The sequence below is a fragment of the Myotis davidii genome, unplaced genomic scaffold, assembly GCF_000327345.1.
Source record: "Myotis davidii unplaced genomic scaffold, ASM32734v1 scaffold134, whole genome shotgun sequence".
Lineage (NCBI taxonomy): Eukaryota > Metazoa > Chordata > Mammalia > Chiroptera > Vespertilionidae > Myotis > Myotis davidii.
The window spans coordinates 4,212,616-4,235,385 of NW_006288853.1; the positions used below are offsets into that span (position 1 = coordinate 4,212,616).

A 22,770-nucleotide genomic window follows, 5' to 3' on the forward strand; every position below is an offset into this window, starting at 1 on the left:
AGGACAAATATCATTTGATTCCACTACTTATATAAGGCACTTAGAATAGTCAGTTTCATAAAGACAGAAAGTCATGTGGTTGTAGGATCTGGGGGGGGGAGTGGGGCGAGGAGAGAATATGGAATTAGTATTTAATGGGTACAGAGTATCAGTTTGGATGATTACAAAGTTATAGAGATGACTAGACGCCTGGTGCATGAAATTCTTGCACTGCGGGGGCAGGGGGGGGGGCCCTCAGCCCAGCCTGGCCTGGATTTAGCTCGGGCTCCATTTACTGTGGAGCCGGGGCAGGTCCTCTCTGACGTCAGTTTCTTTTCTTCGAAGTGGGAGGGAGGTTGCGGTGGTTGCCGACGTCCTTCACCCTCTGGCTGTGTATAGGGAGCCCCCACCCCGAGGGGCTTGCACGCTCTGGTGATGGGGTAGTGGGAGCTGGGTATAGCTGTGCACAGACAGCAGCATGCGCAGCAGTGACGGTGGGAGAAGCCACGAAGCGGGGAAGACATATCCCCAACTCCAAGGTGCTCCTCAGGGTTCTCGGGAAAGATGTGGGGCTGGAACACTCACTTCGTGGCCAGATGGAAAGCCACTGACTTGGCTGAGGGGACAGAGGTGGCCTCGGGGGCAGAGGGGGCTGCTGGACAGCTGCGGAGGTCTGCTAGGCCTCGTCTCCTGTGTGCCCGCTCTAAATTTCATGTTTCACTCTGGACCTGTACCGTGAAATAGATCCCATGGACAGATGCATGTGCAGACCCTGGCCGTAGAGGTTGAAGAGGTACTGTGAAGCAAACACCTGTGTGGCCTCACCCCGGCATGGCCAGCCCCTTCAAAGCACCCCTCCCCATGCCCGCTTGGCTGGTTCTGTCCCCAGGAGTGTGGACACCCCTCCTCTCAGGGCCTTTCACCAGGAGGGAAGGGGCATTCTCCAAAAGGGCCTGGAGAGCCTGACAGAGAGGGGCCCTGGGAACACTGGTGCTGCTTTATTTTGACCTTGAATGAGATCCTCTGTGTGCACCCCACATGGTGGCCTCTCGCACTTCACCCTCTCTCCCAGGCCCTGGCCCTGCTCCTCTGACCGGTCCTCCTTGGCCGTCCTCTCTGGCTCCTCTGAACGTTGGCTGCTCAGGGCTCTAGCCTCAGCCCACTTCCCACTCCCTCCACAACCTTGTCTTCCTCCCCTCTCCCTTGGCTTCCATCGCCGCGTGTAAGGTCCAGCTTACCTCTTCCCCAGAGTTCTAAACATGTGTGCTCACCTGTCTCCTGGACCTCACCTGAGAAACTCCTCGGGCACCTCAAACACAGGTCTAAACCAGAATTCGTCTCCTGCCTGTCTCCCAAAATTTAGTTCGTGGTTCCAGTTGCCTCAGCCAGGCATTGCAAGTCAAAGTCCCTGACCCTAAGCTCATTTGCTAAGTAAGTCACTAACTCAGCCCAGCTGTGTGCTCAGTGGTTGAGTGTCAACCTATGAACCAGGAGATCACGGTTCGATTCCTGGTCAGGGCACATGCCTTGGTTGTGAGCTTGATCCCCAGTAGGCGCATGCAGGAGGCAGCCAATCAGTGATTCTCTCTCATCATTGATGTTTCTCTCTCTTTCTCTCCCTCTCCTTTCTTCTCTGAAGTCAATAAAAATATATTGAACACGTCACCAGCTCTGGCGGTTTTCCACTTCTGAAATGTCGCACACACACCACCTGTTCCTTCTTTTTATGCTGGGTTCTTATCACCTCCACTTTGCCCAGGATTGGTGAATCTCTAGCACTCACGCTGTGTTCCTCTCATTCTCTGCCCATCCCAGACATCATTAGTCAATCATTGCACTTTTACTTTTCTAAACACAGTTCCTCAGGCAGCCACGACCAATCTACCAGAATTGGTGCATGAGTTGAAAGTGATTTGCTTCCACGGCCTGGATTTCATAGTAACACCCCACCTAGTCTCCTTGCCTTCCGTGTCTGTCCATGCAAATCTACCTTCTACATGAAAGCCAAAGGAACTTTTTAAAAGTACAAATGAAACCAGGTGACTCTTCCACTTTAAAACCCTCCCATAGCTACTGTTTAATGGGTACAGAGTTTCAGTTTTGCAAGATGAAAAGAGTTCTGGAGATGGATGGTAGTGATGGTCACACAACAATATACTGAATGCCACTAAACTATACACTTAAAATGGTTAGTTAACTTGGTAAATTTTTTGTTAGGTTTATTTACCTCAATAAAAAATTTGAAGAAGACAAAAAAAAAAAAAGAAATTCTGGCATGTGCTACAACATGGGTGAAGCTTGAGGACACATACTAAGTAGAATAAGCCAGGCAGAAAAGGACAAATATCATGTGATTCCACTACTTATATAAGGCACTTAGAATAGTCAGTTTCATAAAGACAGAAAGTCATGTGGTTGTAGGATCTGGGGGGGGGAGTGGGGCGAGGAGAGAATATGGAATTAGTATTTAATGGGTACAGAGTATCAGTGTGTATGATTACAAAGTTATAGAGATGACTAGCCGCCTGGTGCATGAAATTCTTGCACTGCGGGGGCGGGGGGGGGGCCCTCAGCCCAGCCTGCACCCTCTCGCAGTCCAGGACCCCGCACTCCTTACCGCCCGCCTGCTCGCTCCTTACTGCTCAGCTTGCTGTTCCTTAGTGCTGCCGCAGAGGCAGGAGAGGCTCCCACCACCTCCACTGCGCACTCCAGCCAACTGTGAGCCCAGCTGCTGGCTGAGCGGTGCTCCCCCCGGGGAGTGCACTGACCACCAGGGGGCAGCTCCTGTGCTGAGTGTCTTTCCCTTGGTGGGAAGTGTGCATCATAGTGACTGGTCATTCTGGTTGTTCCGGTCATTCCGCCATAACAGTTGCTTAGGCTTTTATTATATAGACTAGAGGCCCAGTGCATGAAAATTCACGCACTGTAGGGGGTGTCCTTCAGCCTGGCCTGTCCCCTCTCACAGTCTGGGAGCCCTTGGGCCGGCCCTGGGCGGCTGGGGGGTTGAGGGGACTGGGGGTCTTCAGAGACAGGCACACAGAGTGGCCGGGCCCGGCCTTGCCATGCACCTGCTGCCCCGGCGGGGCTGAGGGGACTGGACGCTGCCATCTTGTGGCTGTGGGTGCCGCCATCTTTGAGGGCGTGACAGTCAATTAGCATATTCCCTCCTTATTGGCTGTGGGTGCCACCATCTTTGCAATGAAGTGAGGGTCAATTAGCATATTCCCTCTTTATTAGCTAGGATTAGTGGTGATGGTTGCAGAACACTGTGAATGTACTTCATGGCACTGAACTGTACACTGAAACATGGTTAAAATGGCACATTTTATGTTAGGTGGATTTTACCACAATTGAAAAATATGTTATTGTGTATAATATTGTTTGTATGTTATGTGTAATATATAAAATATGGAATATATAAACATTCTTCTATAGCTCTCCGTTGCTAACAGGATAAAATAAAATCTCCTTAGCCTGGCATACAGGGCCCTTCATGATCCAGGCCCTGCCCACGTCTCTCAGCTTCTCAGTCTGCTCCCCCACCACTGCTTCATGGCCCCTCCCCCACCTCCTGCCGGGCCTGAGGATTTATGGTTCCACTGACACATCCTCCAACCTCCTGCCTCTGGGCCTTTGTACCTGCAGTTCTCTTTCCCAGGAACCCCTCCCTCCCCTGCCCCCTGCTACTTCCTCCTCATCCTCATGGCCACTTACCCCATCACAGTGAGCTGCCCCTCTCTGTTCCCCTGGAGTATCCTGAACACCCTTGTCATCAGGGTCTGTTTGCGGTATTGACTGCTTCTGACTCATGGTGACATCTCCGGGGTCCAGTGCTGAGCTGGCACACGTGGTCCTCAGGTGACCCTTGGATGCTGTTGGAGCCGAGGTTTGGATGCCATGCCTTCCCCTGCCCATGTTTCTCACTGGCCTCTGAGGCTGCTCTCCATGGCTGCGGGTCGGCCCATGTTCATCGATACATCAGTAACCCCACTGGCCGAGGAGAAATCTAAGCCTATTTCAAAAGTCTGAAATAGATGTTAAACAGTTCGCTCTTTTCTTAGAGCCATTTCTTAACAAGGGATCAAAGAGTAAGTCTTTTCTTTTCCTCCTCTTCTTTTAAGACTGGAGCGGCTGGGCAGGCAGTGGGCTGGCTTATCTGTCCCCTTCGTTCTTATGCGTGTTCCCTGGTCACATGCAGACTGAATGGGCTGGGGTTGGGGAGGGGAAGGGCATAGTCATTTGCTGAGCGTTCACTTGAAGGCAGGGACTCTCAGATGTCTTTCTTCACTTAACCCCATTCTGTGTGTTCCCACTCGCAGGGCCACACTCCAGCGCCTCTGGGCTTCCAGCAGGAGGGCCCCCCTTCTCTCCCTCCCCTCCTCATTCTTTCCCTTTGCTTGCTTTAACTGCTTTATTTCCTCCCGTGCTGAACCTCCAAAGCCCAGTTCCCTGACATCAAGGCCTCAGATCCCAGAATCCCTTACAGGTCCACCCCCACCCAGTTACGCTGTCCCCCTCCCCCGACCCCAGGAGTAAAACCTCTGAACCTCTGCCTTCTCCTCTCAGCCACGGGACTGCTCTGAAGTTGATGCCAGAAGTTCCTGGTCCCTTGGAAAGCTTCCTCTCTCTAGTCTGGTGGCAGCTGAGGCAGGGGAGGGGACAGACAAGGAGAGGCTCCTCCTACCCCCAGGAGGACATGGGGAGGGGGGAGCTTGGGGGCTCAGGGCTCAGGACACAGGCTGGGCCACACTGCAGGGCATGGGCGGGTCAAAATACCGTCCATGCTGCTGGCTGGTTGTTAACTTCAGATTTCTTATTTCCAAAAAGATCTGGGGGCTTAACAGGAAAAGCCCGGTGTGACTGGAGACATGGGAATAAAACATCCCAGTGTATCCGGGGAAGCGGAGGAATTAGGTGAATTCAGGTGCCCCGTTGAGCAGATTACAACATTTGGGGGCATTGCATTTTGCTCTAAACGTCCTGATGGCTAAATCCAAAAGGGAGCCGAAGTGAGGGGTTTCCAGGCAACAGAGAGCGTGCCCATCAATCTATGGAGGCAGCTTTTTCCCGGGAGGAAGTCTCAAGTAGGAATTGATTATGTGGGTCTTAGTACAAAGGGCACTGAGGGGCACAGTCCGCAGCCTTCGGTGGCACTTCTGCGAAAGATCGGAAATGCTGTCAGCGCTGCTCACAGGGCCTGCGTTGACCGTGGACGGAGGCAGAGGCCTCACCTCACGATAAATCACACGGCGGCAGCTGCTCAGATTCCACTCAGATTCCGCGCGGGGCTGGGGCCTGGCTTTCTGGGAAGCCCTGTGATGCTGGGTAGTTCTTAGGACTTGGCGACTCACCCTGGCACAGCCGCCACTGCTCAGGCTCTGAAATCACACCCTCACACCTGCCACCGGTGACAGTCAAGATGCTTCCTTACTTTTCCAGCGTGGATATGCTGCACTGAACAGGTGCTGGTCTGCCAGGGGCTGGAGCACGTCCCACAGACCCTCTGGTGGCAGGTCTGAGCTCTCTGGGGAGGGGGCAAGGTGGTGGGTAGGCAACACCCGGGGCAACAGCTCTTTATCAATGGGCATGTGATGTTTCAATGCCTTTTTGTGTGTATGTTTTGTTAATCACCTGAGGATATTTTTTCCCATTGATTTTTCTGGAGAGTGGGGGGGCGGGGGGAGAGTGAGAGAGAGAGAGAGATGGATGAGAGAAACACATCAATTGGTTGCCTCCTGCAAACCAGGTACATGCCCTTGACCAGGAATTGAATCCGTGACCCTTCATCCAAAGCTGATGTTTCCGTGTTTTAACAACCAGTGAGGTCATACAGGTACCTCCCAGCTGGGCCCCAGCCCTGCCTCGTCTTTTGTCCCTCTCTGTGCTCTGTTCCCAGCATCCCTCACAAACGCAGGGACACATAATCTCTCTTCCACTCCCGAATTTCCTTCCTGGCACCTGCTCCCACGGCACGTTTGCCTTAATAATTACAACAATGGAGAAAGGAGACCCTCCCACCGTGTCCTGGCATTCGTGCTGCGGGCGGCCCCTGGGCTCAGCCCTTCGTGGGGAATGTAGATTCCCTGAGCTCATCCCCACAGCTTGTATGTGGAGGTGATTCTCTCACCCATCCTACAGGTGAGGAGGCTGACTGAGGCTTAGAGTTTAAATCCCAGTCCTGAGAGGAGGTGAAGCAGAAACCACTCTGTTGGTGTATGCTCACTTACACACATTGCCTGTGCTCACATTCATGCTCCCGCACACAAGCATGTGCACACTGACGCTCATGCATACATGTGCAAACACGCACACACACACACTTGCTCTCCCATGCAGTTTCAGGTCCTCACCGCCAGAGCTCCCAGAGGAGGCCTGGCTCTGGTCCGCCAGCCTGAGCGTTTGTGGAAGTCACAGCTCGGGGAGCCTCTGCTCTCCCACACCTCCCAGCCACAGAGCAGGCTGCGGTGTCCCAGGCCCTGGTCTGGGTGTGGGGGCCAAGGGCCCGCGGCACAGCGGCCCCATTACTCACAGGTGGGAGGATATGAGAACAGTCAGGCCGCTCTTAAACGTCTCTCCACGTCGTCCTCATTAATAACCGTAATGCCAGCATCACTTGCTCTTAAATAGCCTCATTTATCAACAAGCAATTTGCCGTGGCGAGGTGGCAGGGACGCAGATAAGCAGACGGGGCCGAGGTGCTTGCAAGACACCTGCCAAGTATCTCCCTCTCTCCTCCTCCATCTCCAGGGCAGCGGGAGAAAGAGGAGGCAGCGGGCAGGAAACTCAGCAGGAGGCAAAATTCAGCCTGGAGAGGGGGTCTCAGAATCACCCCCTTTTTTAAACCCAGAGGAAAGGGCCAGAGTGGAGCAGGCGTGGCTGCTGGCAAGGCCCTGCCCTTCCTGGGCCCCAGGCTTATGTGCGGTCATAGGAAGTCTTCTGTCCTAGGGACACATCCTATCTGTCTGACAGCTCCTTCAGCCGAGAGCAGGGCTGAGAACCAGGAGGTCAGAGCTGGGTCCTGCTCTGCCACCTCCTGGCCATAACCTTGGGGACACAGTTTGATCACCTAGTCACTAGGTCCTAGTGCAGTGATGGTGAGCCTGTGACACGCGTGTCAGAGGTGACATGCAAACTCATTTTTTTTGGTTGATTTTTCTTTGTTAAATGGCATTTAAATATTTAATAAATATCAAAAATATAAATCTTTGTTTTACTATGGTTATAAATATCAAAAAATTTCTATATGTGACGTGGCACCAGAGTTAAGTTAAGGGTTTTTTATTTTTATTTTTTAAAATAAATTTTATTGATTTTTTACAGAGAGGAAGGGAGAGAGATAGTTAGAAACATCGATGAGAGAGAAACATCGATCAGCTGCCTCCTGCACATCTCCTACTGGGGATGTGCCCGCAACTCAGGTACATGCCCTTGACCGGAATTGAACCTGGGACCTTTCAGTCCGTAGGCCGACGCTCTATCCACTGAGCCAAACCGGTTTCGGCAAGTTAGGGTTTTTCAAAATGCTGACACGCCGAGCTCAAAAGGTTTGCCATCACTGTCCTCGTGTGTCGTCCATGAACATTAGCCTTAATGGTGAGCATCCTTGTATTATTTCTGATCTTAAAGGCCCCGTGTCTAAACTTCTTTCTGTTACGTATGATACCTGCTGTAGATTTTTGGTATGTAGATTCCATGGAGGTAAGGAAGTTCCCTTCCGTTCCTAGTTTGCTGGGTTTTTATTACAAACAGGTGTTGGTCTTACATGTGTTGATACTCCTCATCTGTAAAAACGGACACCTCGCAGGCTTTGTGAGAGCTGCGTGAATAATTCACACGGAAGTTCTTGGACTCCGTACAGGGCTGTACTGGTGAGGTGAGTCTCTGGCTGCAAGGCACAGGGCATTGGCCGATGGTGGTGTAAACAGTAGGGGCTGGTGTTTCCGAATGAAGAGGCTACAGGTTGGCAGCCCCTGGAGTTGGCTGGTTAGTGGTGAATGACACCGTCGAGACCCAGGCTCTTCTGTCTTTCACCTTCCTTCCCGCAGCGTCCTTTGGCCCTCAGGCTGCCACGGCCACAGCAACCTCTGCCTCTTCGTTCCAGAAGAAGCGCGGGAGGGAGAAGCGGAGGGCTTTTGCTTTGACTTGTCTCTGAGAAGCCATCCCTCTTGCTCTCAAGCCGCCCTCCCCTTGTGTCTCATTGGCCAGAGTCAGCTAATGGGGGTGAGACCCTTTGACCGCCATAGCCTCGTCCTGATTCTGAGGCCGGTGGGGTCAAGGGCCCTCCACTGGCTGCCTGAACAAGTTGAGGCTGTGCAGGCAGAGGACCAGTAGGAGGGGTGGGCGGGACTGTTGTCGCTTGGGTGGTGAGAACTGGCTTGGAACCCATTGCTCCAGGCTGACCTCCTGTCACCCTGTGTACTGGTGGCCCCCAAGATGCTGGGGCTCCGTGACAAGCCAGGTAAACAAGAGGTGAGGGCTGGGTTCTCACGCTGGGAGACACGGACCCGGCTGGCACACAGGAAGCCGTAGATCAATCAGACTTACCTCCCTGGAGTGCCGGTTGTGTTTGGCAATGCAGTGGAGAAAGAAACATTTTATATTAAAATAAACACGAATGTATTACGGAGCAGAATGCAGAATTTACATAGATTTTCAAGACAGGCCACTGGACTCTAAGCTCTTTGAGGACAAGAGCGTATCGGCCCCGTTCAGTTTTATGTAGGCACTCGAGGTACATGTACTGCATGAATAAGTGAGTGAACTAAGATGCAAACAGATAAAATATTAAACTTGAGACTTTGAATTAATTTCATCTGTGGAGCTTGCGGCTTTAGGCTAAACATCTCCAGGTCTCCCAGGATACAAGTTCCCTTTCCTCTGCATCTAGGGATATTTTGCTGTGAGGCAGATTATTTGCTGGAGATTCCAAGTGCTCTGAGAGTGCAGAGGAAAGGGAGGCAGAGTGTGTGGGAATATCAGGGAAGGCTTCCTGGAAGAGGTGGGCCTGGCGCTGGGAAAGATGGGATGGGAGGAGGGGAAGAGCAGGCACAATGACGCAGAAGGCAGGAGGAGCGGGTGCTTTTGTAGTCTGGGCCAGCAGAGGGGAGGAATGAGATGGGATAAATGGCAGGGGCTAAGCTGCTTAAGGTAGCCACACTGTCTACCAACGTTTTACCGCATATCATCTCACACCAGGTCTCTGACAGAGGTGGACAACTATATCGGCCTCATTTTATAGATGGAAAGTGGAGGCTTAGTCCATATCCACAGTTACATAGTGAGTAAGGAGGCAGCTGAACTTGAACCTGGCATAGCAATCTCCAGCTCTCCTACTCTTGGACCCCTTATCATTGTCGTAGGCCAGTTCCTAGAAACGGACTCTGAGATGGAGATTTGCATGCAGGAGGCTTGTTGGGATGTGCTGGAGAGAGCGGGGCAGGACTGGGCAGGCAGAGAAGCAGAGCTGTGCTTCAGCTGATCCTCGGGAGAGCTCGGGAGCTGGAATGATCTACATCGAGGCAGGGAGCCAGGCCTCTGTACCCTCCATCAATCACTCACTGGGCACAGACTGTACTGGTAGGGGGCATAACCTTGGGCAAGGCGTGTACTCCGTGTCTTCCCCTTGTTGGCAGGAGCAGTCTCCCTCCCACACCTCCCCAGGTGTATCTAGAACACAGTGTCCTCTCTGCCTAGAATGGTCCTCTTTTCCTCTCACCAACAGAACTCCAGCTTATCCTCCAAGTCCAAGTTCACATGTCATTCCCTTTAGCTCTAAAATCTACTGTCAGAGATATAGCAAATCGCAGGACACTAGATTACCACTTGTATAAAAAAAGAGAGAGGAATAACGCATATATAAATGTACATGTTTATGTACTAGTATATATGTATACACACATACTTGCTTGGGTAAGCATAACATTTATCTCTGGAAAGATACATAAGAAACTGCAAATAGTGATTGCAAGGTAAGGACTGTGTGGGTGGGGACTTTTGGTGCCTTTTGAATTTTGAATGATGTAAATTAAATTAATTAATAAAGTAAGATCAATCAAATAATTATTAAAACCACAAAGAAGGAAAAGAACAGTTATATCATTTTTAAAAAATATTTTTATTGATTTCAGAGAGGAAGGGAGAGGGAGATAGAAACATCAGTGATGAAAGAGAATCATTGATGGCTACAGAGGATTGAGCCTGCAACCCAGGCATGTGTCCTTGACCAGGATCAAACCTGGGACCCTTCAGTCCGAAGCCCGACGCTCTGTCCACAATCAAACCAGCTAGGGCTGGTTAAATCATTTGGAAGGCCCTAGCTGCTCACTTTTCTGCATATGGCCCTTTCACCCTTGTAGTTAATTCGTGGTACGAGTGTTTATTTGAATCCATCCTTAGTCCTGGATTGTAAGCTCCGTGAAAGCCGTCTTGTCCGCCGTGGTAGCCGCGAGCCCAGCACACCCTAATGAACATTTGAAGATCTTGAGTCTTAAGCCTCAGGCTGGCTGCTAATTCTCTCCTCCCCCACCCTATGCATAAAAGCAGCCCGCTTTCTTCCTATTTTTTGCTCATTAATGCTCTTTATAATCACTTATGCAACTCACCTAGAGGTCCTTTGCATAATATATCCATTCTGTGCATGGGGTGGAGAGTTTACACACATCATGTGCAGGAGTATTCATTCCCTGGGCCATGGTCCTTACCCTGCCTGTACCTTTAACCCAGCGGTTCTCAACCGGTGGGTTGCGACCCCTTTGGGGGTTGAATGACCCTTTCACAGGGGTCGCCTAAATACATCCTGCATATCAGATATTTACATTACGATTCATAACAGTAGCAAAATTACAGTTATGAAGTACCAATGAAAATAATTTTATGTTTGGGGGTAACCACAACATGAGGAACTGTATTAAAGGGTCATGGCATTAGGGAGGTTGAGAACCACTGCTTTAACCTCAACTATTGGCCACTGGGTGCCTACCCCATGCCCTGCAAGAGAGCCAGGGTCAGGGGAGATGGACACAGACACTTATTTCATTTAGCTAAGTGCGTGGTCTGATATCAGTGAGCACAAGCGTCTTTGGGGGTGGGTCAGGGAAGGTGCCCACGCCCCTCACTCGAGGAGATGTCTGGGCTGACGTGTGGAGGAGAAGGCATTTACAAGGAGATTGGAAGTGAAGAGTCTTCCAGATGGAGGCGTTTTGGCTTGGCATCTTCTCCTGTGTCTGGGTACTGGGCTCAGAGAAAAAGATGGAACCTTTTCCCCCTAGGAGTGAGGGCTGTCCGCCAGTCCTGGGCCTCTGGGAAGTACTGGGCTGGTCTGCAGAGCCTTTGCTGGTACTTCCCTGGCTGCTCGGACACTTCTGACCCTGTCATTCTATTAGTCATTTGTGGTCCCCAGCTAATCGTATGCACCAGTGACCCACTTGCTGCATTTACTTCCCACACTTGCTTTCTTTGGCCCACACGGGGTTTCTTTAACTATCTGATTAGTTGTCATTTAAACATTGGGAAATTTTGCATCAAAACGTGGATTTCCGGTTATTGTTGATTGGATCTGGCAAGAATCCGCTGCAACTGAGAAAGCTGCCTCCTTTCGAACAGCTGAATGTCTTTGTTTATCTGTTTCCTACCTGAACCGTAGTGACACTGAGCTTGTGCCTTCGGGTGTTCCTAAAGAGGCCAGTTAAATAGTCGGAACATGTCTTCATTTCACTCTGGTTCTTGAAATATAGTTTTACTTAATAGAGAATTTTAGGTTGGCATTTACTTTCTCTGTTGACTTTGGCATCCACTGTTGTCACTGAGAAATTAGCTCCCAATTTAAAATGTTGGTTCCTTGATGGTAGTTTGTTTTTCTTCTCTGGTTGATGCTAAGATGTTCTGTTTTTCTTTGATGTTTTGCAGTTTCCCTATGACTTATCTGGTGTGAATTTCTATTTGTTTTTCCAGCTTGGGTTTCATTGGGCTGCTTGAATCTATAGGCTGGAGTCTTCGATCAATTCTGGAACAGTCTCAGCCATCTCTTCAAATACTGCTTCTGTCCCTTCTTTGCTTCTGGAATCTCAGTTAAATATAGGTCAGACCTTTTAATTTTATCTTCCGTGCTTCTTAGTCTCTCTGTTATATTTTCCATTTCTGACCCTCCGTGCTGCACTCTGGACAATTTCTTCAGTTTTATCTTTCAGTTCACCAATTCTCTTTTCAGTCTTGTCTAATCTTTAAAAACTAACATATTTTAGATTTATTTATACATTTTTATTTCTAGACACTCTCTCTGATCCCTTCTTTAAATTTCCTTGCTCTTTATTCATATTGACAAGCCTCTCTTTTAGTTCTTGAAGCACATTTCAGCAAACAGATTTTCTATTCTATGCCGGATAATTCCAATATCTGAAGCATTAGAGGGTCTGATTATGCTGCCTGTTTTTCCTCAGGTTTTCAGTCCCGGTGTTGAGTGTGTGTTGAGTTTGACTGTGAGCTCCTCATTTGTCTGGAAGCGTTGGGGGAGGGAATTCTCTGAGACCCGAAACGTTTAGCGGGTTACTCTAGAGCAGTGGTTCTCAACCTTCCTTATGCCACGACCCTTTAATACAGTTCTTCATGCTGTGATGACCCCCAATTTCATTGTTACAAATTGAACATAATGAAAGCATAGTGATTCATCACAAAAACAATATGTAATTCTAGATGTGTTTTCCAGTGGTCTTAGGCGACCCCTGTGAAAGGGTCGTTTGACCCCCAAAGGGGTCGCGACCCACAGGTTGAGAACCGCTGCTCTAGAGAGAATTTGTATTTGTTTTTATCAAGCACTTGGGCTTACTTCTTGTTCGGGACCCCTTTAAGTTCACACTTTTTGCTTAAGGATTTTTCGTCATCCAGACGATGTGACCTTGGGCTGCAAATGCTTATGTGAGCCTTCTTGTGGTTATGAATCCTTCAGGGTCGTGTTCCCCTTTCTATTCAGCACCACAATTTCAGAGAAACATTAGTTTTTAGAGATTCCTGGTTTACATGGAGTAAAAATTTATTTCTAGTTCACCCTGGCACTTGGGGTCTCTGCTTTAGTGGGGATGGTTTTCTGTGAGAATTCCTGACTTGAGTGGGGCACCGTGGGGCTGGGCTTCTCATCTGTGAGCCCTGGGGGCTGTGACAATGAAAGCCCAGGTTTACTTGGTTCAGTAACTGACCCTGAGGCATGAGCCAGTCTTTCTGGGTTTCTTATTTCACTTAGTATTTAGCCTGAGTATTTTGTATTGTTTTATCAACTTATTTACCCATTAATAGGTTTTAAAAGCTTTTTATCTGGTATTTTTAGTTGTTTTCAACTTTCAGTTTGATCCAGGTACCTAAACCACATTGCCAGAATTGAAACCAAAACCATTTAAACGATAGCCTGTTTGAGGGCAGGATATTTTTTTTAATATTATGACTTTATTGATACTCAGTATTTAGTTTTATGTTTGGCACATACTGAGGCCACAGGATAGATCCCCTGTAAATGTTAATTGAGTAACAAATGACTGAGTAGGTGAGGGAATAATGGGTGGATTAGTAGGTAGAATGGAAGATCATATTACAGTCAAGGAAACCGAGTCCAAATGACTTTCCAACACAACAGTTGATAGCTGAACCAAGCCTGCCTGAATGAGTCTTATTAAGGACAGCCAAGAATATAATACAGTATTGTTAACTACAGTCACCGTGGCTAACTACAGTCACCAGACTAACTGTAGTCACAGTAGATCCCCAGAACTCATTCACTGTGCATAACCCAGATTTTATACCCTTTGACCAACATCCACCAACCAAGACTTGGGTGCCATTCAGAAACCCAGTGACTAGAGGTCCCAAATGCCTGGATTGGGTGCATGGGCGTGAGGCTGCCAGCCCCTTGAGTCATGTGATCTCAGCTGGGTTAGGTGGGGATGTAAGAAAGAGTTTGATTATTCTCTTGCTGGCAGCCCCACACACTCGCTCACCTTAGCGACCCCTCCAGCGGTTCTCAACCTGTGGGTCGCGAACAATGAAAATACACCCTGCCTATCAGATATTTACATTACGATTCATAACAGTAGCAAAATTACAGTTATGAAGTCGCAACGAAAATAACTTTATGGTTGGGGGTCACCACAACATGAGGAGCTGTATTAAAAGGTCGCAGCCTTAGGAAGGTTGAGAACCACTGTCTGGAGTTGTTTCCCTGCCCTTCGCCTTTGCCCACTGTGAGGCTACAGGGTGGAGGGGAAGTGGGGGCCGTGGGGAGGTGCCCAGCCCCCTCCCTGGGTGGAAAGGCTGCTGGAGCCAAGGCTTACTTTGTGGCCCAGGCTGGGCTTCTGAGCGGGTGCTGTTCTGGAGCTGGGCCATTGTGCTTTGAGGTCCAGCTGCATGTGGTTCTCTTGGGCATTTTTAAAAAATCTATTTATCTTTAATCCTAACCCGAGGATATGTGTTTGGGTTCTTCCCACATTTATTTGAGAGAGAGAGAGAGAGAGAGAGAGAGAGAGAGAAAATCAATGTGAGAGAGAAACATTGATTGGTTGCCTCCCGCACTTGCCCCGACCAGGGATCGAACCGAAACCTGGGTATGTGCCCTGACCGGAAATTGAATCCATGACCCTTTGTTGCATGGGATGATGCTCTAACCACTGAGAAACACTGGCCATCATGGGCATCTTTAGACTTCTCCCCAGTACTGCCTTCCATCTAATACTACTAACTCACTAGCTCCCTGCCCATGGCATGCTCCTAGAACACATCAGTCACCTTGAGAAGACCTTGAGATCCCCAGCAGAGTAAGCGGACTTGCACAGTGTTCGGCACATAGTTGAAGTCCAACAAAATGTTGCTCTCCAAACTTGACCTTAGCCTCAGCCCTCGATCACCATGTACGGGCATTGTGGTGGTGGCCGATTTGACCGAGCGCTCTCAGAGGAGTTGATTTGTTTTTCTAATAACCGAAACGAGGGTCACTGTCTGTGCCCTCCGTTTGTGATGCAGTTAGAAATAGCACATTTTGTTCTCTGATGTTGTCTTGATGTATTCTGTATAATCTGTGGGAGGAAGGGGTTACAGCAAAGTTGATGAATGGGGGAAATACATTTTTGAAGAGATGAGGTAAAAAAAAATCACTTAATTGTGACAGAGGAGAACAGAATTTTAGTCCTGACTCCATCCCTACATATGGGACCTCAACCAGCCCCCACTCATCCCTGGGCCTCAGTGCCCCTGTAAGTAACCTAAGGGCACTTCGTGGTGTCTGAGGCCCCCTCTGGCTCTGACCTTTGGTTCCCACTGGAGCCAAAGGACCCCCTTCTCCACTGGACCCAGGGCAGGTCCTGGCCACAGTGTCCCTGGGAGGCCACTCTCAGGGGCTCTTTGTCCTATGTGCACAGGCCCACGTGGCACCACACCAGCCCTTAGTGAGGTGGAGATGGGGAGGCAGCCAGTGCTTCCTGCACTTGCCTGGTGGTGGTGGGAGGTCGCTGGCACCCTCTGACATGCTTTGGTGGGGAAATGGCCCTCTGGGCACTGGCTCCTCAGCCCCAGGTCCTGTCTGCGGTCAAGGACAGAGGGGCCTAGGAAGCATGAAGTGCATGTCCTCTACCCCCTGTTCTAGGCCTCTTGGAGCAACAGCAGGTTTCATATAACAATGTAAGAGAGAAGATACAGCCAGAGAGAGCGAACAGAAAGAGCCCAGAGTCGTGCCCACAAGTTCCTAGAAGTGAATCACACCCATAATGTTCAGAGACGAGGGTACTGAAAACATGGGTGACGCGTGTGGGTACATACCCAATCTCTGGGCAGTTCCTTGGCTAAATGGCAAGGGGACCTCCCTTCAGCCCACCCTTAACTCTTCGTTTACTTAAATCTGCCTCCTACCCTCCAATGTCCCTCATTTTCACAGTGCGGGGCCAGAGAGCTTTCAGCTCTGTCTACAGGGCAGGGGGAAGAAGAATCCTGATTCCAATGGAAAGGAAACTTCCAAGGACTCCAGAGGTTGCCCTCTGCCCAATTCGAAACTAAACTTGCCCAGGTAAAGAACATCCACCTAGTCAGGCAGGCACCCGCAGGCTGGGCATCGGGAAGGCTGTCTGGCTCTTGCTTCTCTTTTCTTTGCCCCTCAAACAAAGACAGCAAGACATTCCTAGGGATGGAGTCCTTGGTATGGCTTTTAGCGTTATTAGAACCACATTCCTGCAAATTCTAGAACCATAGTGGGTTCATCACTTCATTCATTCAATCACTTCTTTGTTCTGTAGACACTGATAGAAGACCTGACCTGTGCCAGGCACTGTGCCAGGCTTGGGGACATAGCAGGGAGTGGGAGTCACAGTCTGCATTCAGGGTGCTCACAGTCAGGTGGGCGGGTCAGAGCAGAGCAGCAACTAGTTAGGACACCGTATGTGAGATGTTCTGGTTGGGTCTGCTGTGGGGGACCCGAAGCCTCTTTGGGATGTCTGAGGCAGGAAAGGCCCAGAGGTAGTGCGACTTGCAAAGGTTACATACCTAGGAGCAGGGGTGGGACCTGGGTCTCTGACTCCCACACAGTTGACTCTGAACTCATAACTCAACTGAGCCATGGTCTCTTCAACATTAAGAGAGTGTGAGGCCACTGGCCGGCCCCTGGTGTGGGGGTGGCAGTGGAAGACCCGGGATCAGTGGCCGGGAAAGTACTTTCTAAGTACTGGGCGTCATGTACATATTTAGAGTTAGTATGATTATGATCTCCCACGTTCAGGATTTGACCTGAATGAAAAGCAACCCACCTGACACCCAGCTAGGGAGGCCCAGGTTCCCCACTCATGGAGCAGGGGCTCACACCTTGGCAGGGGGAGGGGCTGAATCATCTGGAGGAAGGGTCTCAGACTCTGTACTCAGATACTCCCCTCCATCTCAGAGGCTCTGATATCAGAGGTTCTTATATGCTCCTGGGATGAGAACAGCTTACTCAGCTATTTGTTCCTTTGTTCATGTGTTCATTTGCTCATTTATCCATCCATCCACCCACCCTCCCTCCCTCCCATTCTCTCATCCATCACCCTCCCCTTCATCCATCTTTCCACCCACCCCAAGAAAAGACCTGTCTGAACTAAAAACATCCAGAAAAGTTCCTGGCCCAGTGTATCCCCCAGTTATTTCCTGAACCACCGATGTCCTTTGAGATGCTCTTGGAAGGAAGTGCTCCTTGGCCAAATAAATTTGGGGAAAGCTGTACCTTCTCTACCCCCTTGTAGGGCTCCACAATGCATGCTAGTGGAACAAAGGCTCCGAGAGGTCCTGCAGGAGAGAAGCCTGTTCGATTTTTTTTTAATGCAATGTTCTCTAGACCTTTTTGACCAAAGAACACTTTTTCATGGAGTACCGTTAGCCTCCAAGGGAATTAATGATTCGTGAAATACACTTTGGGAAGCATTTCTTTAAGCACAAAATCTTTTTTTAATTATAATGACTTGCATGGAATATTCTTCAGCTCTATTATATAGTACCTGCCTTCTTACATGGAGATGACTCGTCATTTAGCACTTTCTCGGCACATCACTGAACACTTCACAGTCACCCTCTCCATTTTGGGACCCCTCAGGGGATGTCTGACTGTCGGTTTAGGACCAATCCCTATGGAGTCAGACATCCCTCTCATAATGTGGGACCGCTGGCTCCTAACCGCTCACCTATCTGCCTGCCTGATTGCCCCTAACCACTCTGCATGCCTGCCTGGTCACCCCTAACTGCTCTCCCCTGCTGGCCTGGTTGCCCCTAAACGCCTCTGCCTCGACCATTTTGGGACCCCTCAGGGGATGTCTGACTGTCGGTTTAGGACCAATCCCTAAAGAATCAGACATCCCTCTCATAATGTGGGACTGCTGGCTCCTAACCACTCACCTATCTGCCTGCCTGGTCACCCCCAACTGACCCCCCTTGGAGGCCTGGTCGCCCCTAACCACCTCTGCCTCGGCCTCCACCACTGTGGCTTTTTCCGGAAGGATGTCCAGAAGGTGTCTAGTCTAATTAGCATATTACCCTTTTATTAGTATAGATGTACCTCCCTGATACTTCCATGAATTGAAAAGAAAACCAATCTAATTATTACCTCCCTGGTATTTCCATGAATTGAAAAGAAAACCAATCTAATTATAATTGTATGTAAAGTAAGAGTAAAGGGCTCTGAGTGAGTACCTGACTACATCTCTTTGCTTTTCATACTGAGCTTGAAATTTAGTGCATAGATTTTGGATCGGGATTTTTAGTTGCTCAGAGCCCCTTGGGGCTGGTTTCCTGCTTTTTGTCAGTGTTCTGGGAACTGCGTATGAGGGATGTGCCCCTTGGAGATGTGTGGTGTTACTAACCCCCAGAAGAGAGAGGCCTCCTGTGAATCATTTGGGGCTGGTACTGCGTATAAGAACATTATCTTCAGGGTCAGATGGTCCTGACTTGAATCCTGGCTCTACTTCTTCATAGCTGTGTGATCTTGAGCAAGTTGCTAAACCTCCCCGAGACTTCATCTCCTCGTTTGAGTGTGGGAAGACCTTCCTCACAGATTTGTGGTAAATATTAAGTGAGACTGTGCATGTGAAGTGGTTAACAGGTGCCTATTATACAGTAGGTGCTCAATAAATGGTAGGAGTGGAAAGGCTGGGACTAGGGTGAGGTAAGTGAGGTGCCCAGGGCATGGAATTGTAGAGGACACTCTGTGCAAGTACAGGGTCAACACCTGACTGTCCCATCCTGGCGCCTCTCTTACCTCATACCCTGGCTAGCGGCACACTGTCACCCACAGTTGTCTCAGAGGCTGAAGGCCTGGAAGGTCCCTGGTTAGATGAGAGAGACCCATGTTCATCTGGAGCCGTGGTCGGCAAACTGCGGCCCCTTGAGTGTGGCTCTTCCACAAAATACCACGTGCGAATGCGCACGTACAGTGCGGTTGAAACTTCATGGCCACACTCAAGGGGCCAAAGAGCCGCATGTGGCTCTCGAGCCGCAGTTTGCCAACCATTGACCTAGAGCAGTGGTTCTCAACCTTGGCTGCCCATTAGAATCACCTGGGAATCTTTTTAAAATCCTGATTTCTGGGCCCCATCCTCTGGAAATTCTGTCCCTTTGTTATGGGGTGAGGCCACAACATTAGCAACAAAAAAACAGAATTTCCGGAGGATGAGGCCCAGAAATCAGGATTTTATAAAGATTCACAGGTGATTCTATGTGCAGCCAAGGTTGAGAACCACTGACCCACCTGAGGCTGCAGGTGAGCCCCTGAGAGGACCGGCCAGATAAAAGAAGGGTGTACCTGGGGAAAGATGGGACTGGGAATGAGCCAAGTGCTTCCCACTTGGGTAGGGGGCTTGCTCACCAAAGCATCTATGGAGCTCCCTCACCCTCAAGAGTGGGGACAGGGCCTCTGCCAGCTGGGCTGGACCCCCACTTCCCTGTCAAAACTTTTAAAAACACAAACAGTGGCAAGAGCGTCATTTGCATAAATCTCATTAGAAAAAGTGCAAGTTTCATAAATCTTGTGATAAATTAGTGCGATATCATTCTCAACGTGATGTATTAATTTTAGGGCGAAATGAATGGTGCCGCGATCATTGTGGGTAATTATGAGTCTCCTCGAAGAGGAGGTGATTTCCGGAGGGACTTTTCTGGTCCTTCACGGAGGGAGGTGGGCGGGGGAGCAGGGGTGAGGGAAGGGTGTCTTCTCACCTGCTTTTCTGGTTTCATCTTTCTTAGCTCCTTAGCTTCCTTTCCACTGTAGGGAGGTGGAAAGAAGTGGCCTGGCTCTGGCTAAGGAAGGGACCGGGGGGCACAGGAGAGGTGGGATTCTGAAGTCAATCATGAAGGTAGAAGTTACCTGTGAAAAGAATGTAAGTGGCTAGGACCTGGGCCCATAGAAGCTGTTACCCTGTGGTCCTCAAAGTCATGGCCCCAGATCAGAAGCCCCAGCACCACCTGGGAGCGTGTTAGAAATGCACATCTGAACCAGAAACGGGGAGGGGCCCGTGAATCTGCCTTTGAATAAGCCTTCCCCGGGGATTTTGCTGAAGGCTCAAGTTTGAGAACCACTGCCCTGGCCCAGCGATTGTCAGCTTGGCTGCACATCTTCATTACTCCTCCAGTAACACCATTCCATTGTGTTGTTTCATGTTAACATTGATAGAGATGCCCTAGGAGCTTAACTCGTGTTTATGTCAATTAGCCTTTGGTAAAATTGGTTTCATTATCGTTCATTTCAGTAAAGTCACAGAACCGCTCAACAACATTGAGTGAAGACTTACCTGTATAACAAACACTGATGTCTGGGCCCTGTTCTAGACCAATGAATCAAGACAGAATTCTTAGGTGGTAGGGCCCGAGCATCTTTCTTTTTAGAAGCTCCCAGGTGGTGCGTACAGGAATCAGGTTGAGATTCACTGCCTCAAAGCCATGAACTATACTTTTGAAAATGTTGGGATTTGGAAATGTTGAAACAGGAAGAGCCAACAGAGAAAAAATTTTTCCCCTTTTCCTGACCCACCTTTGCTAGTGCCCTCAGCCGAGTGGGCCTGGGAGCACCACCCATTTGAGGGTGTGGGGTCTTTTGAAGGAGCATCATCCGTCAGAAGCTGCCTTCCCCGTTGGTCAAGTGAAAACGTCACCTAGAGCAGTCATCGCCAGTCTTGCCTGCACGTTAGAACCACCTGGGGATTTAGAATTTTCCAGAGCCTAGCTGTACCCTAGATCAGTTCATCACAACCTTGGGGTGTGGGACATGGGCACAGATGGCTGAAAGCTCCAGGTGATGCTAAGGTGCTGACAAGTTTGGGAACCACTGACCTGTGGGTGTTCCTACATCATCCTTTCTTGGTTTAGTCCGGAAGATTGAGGGGACCTCAGGGATGATCTAGATCAGTGATGGCGAACCTCTGACACGCGAACTCATTTTTTTGGTTGATTTTTTTTTGTTAAGTGGCATTTAAATCTATAAAATAAATATCAAAAACATAAATCTTTGTTTTACTATGGTTGCAAATATCAAAAAATTTCTCTATGTGACACGGCACCAGAGTTAAGTTAGGGTTTTTCAAAATGCTGACACGCGAGCTTAAAAGGTTCGCCATCACTGATCTAGATCTTGATTATCAACTTGGGCTGCCCTTGGCAATCTTATGGGGTTTTTGTTTTTGTTTTAATTCCTGATGCTTGCTTCCCCCCTCAGAGACTCTGATGTATTTGGTCTGGGGGTACAGCTGGGCATCTGGGTTTCAAAAATGCGACAGGTGAATCTAACGGGCAGCCAGGCCCGGACCCGCTAGCTGGACTAAGGGACCCCATCATGAGCAGCAGAAGGAAAGGCCGTCTCGGAGGTGGCAGCCTGTTGGCAGAGGCTGGCCTGCTGTGGCTGCGCTTGCCCTCCCCACACGTTCACGTCCACACTGGGGGGCTGTGGTGATGGGGGACGCCAGCATGGCCTCTTTATGAGCTAGGGGAATGTGAGTGGTGACAGGCAGGGGGTGCAAGCTCAGGGCAGGACGAAAGTGCCAGGGTCCCTCTGAGCTGGAAGGAGTCAGCACGTGCCTGCCAGTGTTTGGATAATCTCTCTGTGAGCCTTTAATGGCCTGCAGTGCTCTGTTTATTTTAATGATAATGTCAAGTTCAATTTGCCGTCATTTTTTCACATTTCCTTTTGTAAAGTTAATTGAACAGTTCAATGAATTGAAAAGTTTCAGGAGGAGGGAAAAGAACGCCCACCCCTCTATTATCACTGTTATTAAATCTGATAACCACCGCTTGGCTGTCCTGGCCCCTGTGACAGGACTGCAGCCCCCGTGGGCCTGGGAGCTGCTGCAAGGACTCAGGAAGGTCAAACAGAGCATCCCAGAGCCCCTTTGTCCGTGGCCGTGCGTGCTCCGGCTGCTGTGCCTGGGCAGAAAGCGCATGCAGTCTTCCCTGGACCCTGGCTGTTGGGCTTCGGAGCACCTCAGCCAGATGGTAAAGCCCTGCTAGGCAGGCGGAGGCATCATGCCCTTGTCTCCTCCATAGCGCCTACATAGTGTGTGGCCAGCAGAGTCATATCTGACAGATATTTTAACTGGATGGGACCTTAATGTCCTGTTTCAACATTTCCAAATCCCAACATTTCCAAAAGTATAGTTCATGGCTTTGAGGCAGTGACTCTCAACCTGATTCCTATACGCACCACCTGGGAGCTTCTAAAAAGAAAAATGGGAAGGATTCGGGGAGCCAGGACCAATCGAGTCTCAGCTCTCCCGCCTGTAGCTGTGAGCGGTGACGGTGGGTGAGTTACTGAGCCGCCCTGCCCTGCTTTCCCTTTTGTGGAATGAGCTTGTTGGCCTCATCAAGCAGGCGAGTGTGTGGCCCAGATACAGCCCCCCGTCGCCTGCTCCCATCAGCTCTATGACCACAGCGCTCTTCCCTGCTGAATTCGGATGCACCCCGGCATCCTTCTCCATACATCGCCCCCAAAACCACGACCTGGGACTGGCATGGGCACATGACCACGACCTGTTTGTCAAGCTTGGATGCGATTGTCCCCAAGGACCTCTGTGCCTTTACATCGACATCAGTCCCTCATGGTGTCAGTGGGGAAAGGGAGGCTCAGAGGTCAATGACGCTCATAGTCACCAGTCATGGCTGAGTGCCAGCCAGTGGCAGCCTTCTTAGTTCTATGCCTGGCTGCTTCTCCCTGCCTTAGTAGAGGAAATTCACCAAGGCCACCTTCCTCTCGGAGCGTCTTTGGGTCTTTTGATCCCCTGTCCCGATTCCTCAACTCCCAGCCAGGATCAGTGCTCATACTGGGCG

General features: G+C 49.8%; 1 protein-coding gene across 1 annotated transcript in view; it reads left to right on the forward strand.

Annotated features, from left to right (window-relative positions):
- CDH23 (cadherin-related 23) overlaps positions 1-22,770 on the forward strand; it is a 413,720-nt gene that overhangs the window by 32,734 nt on the left and 358,216 nt on the right. The gene's annotated exons all lie outside the window — the stretch shown is intronic.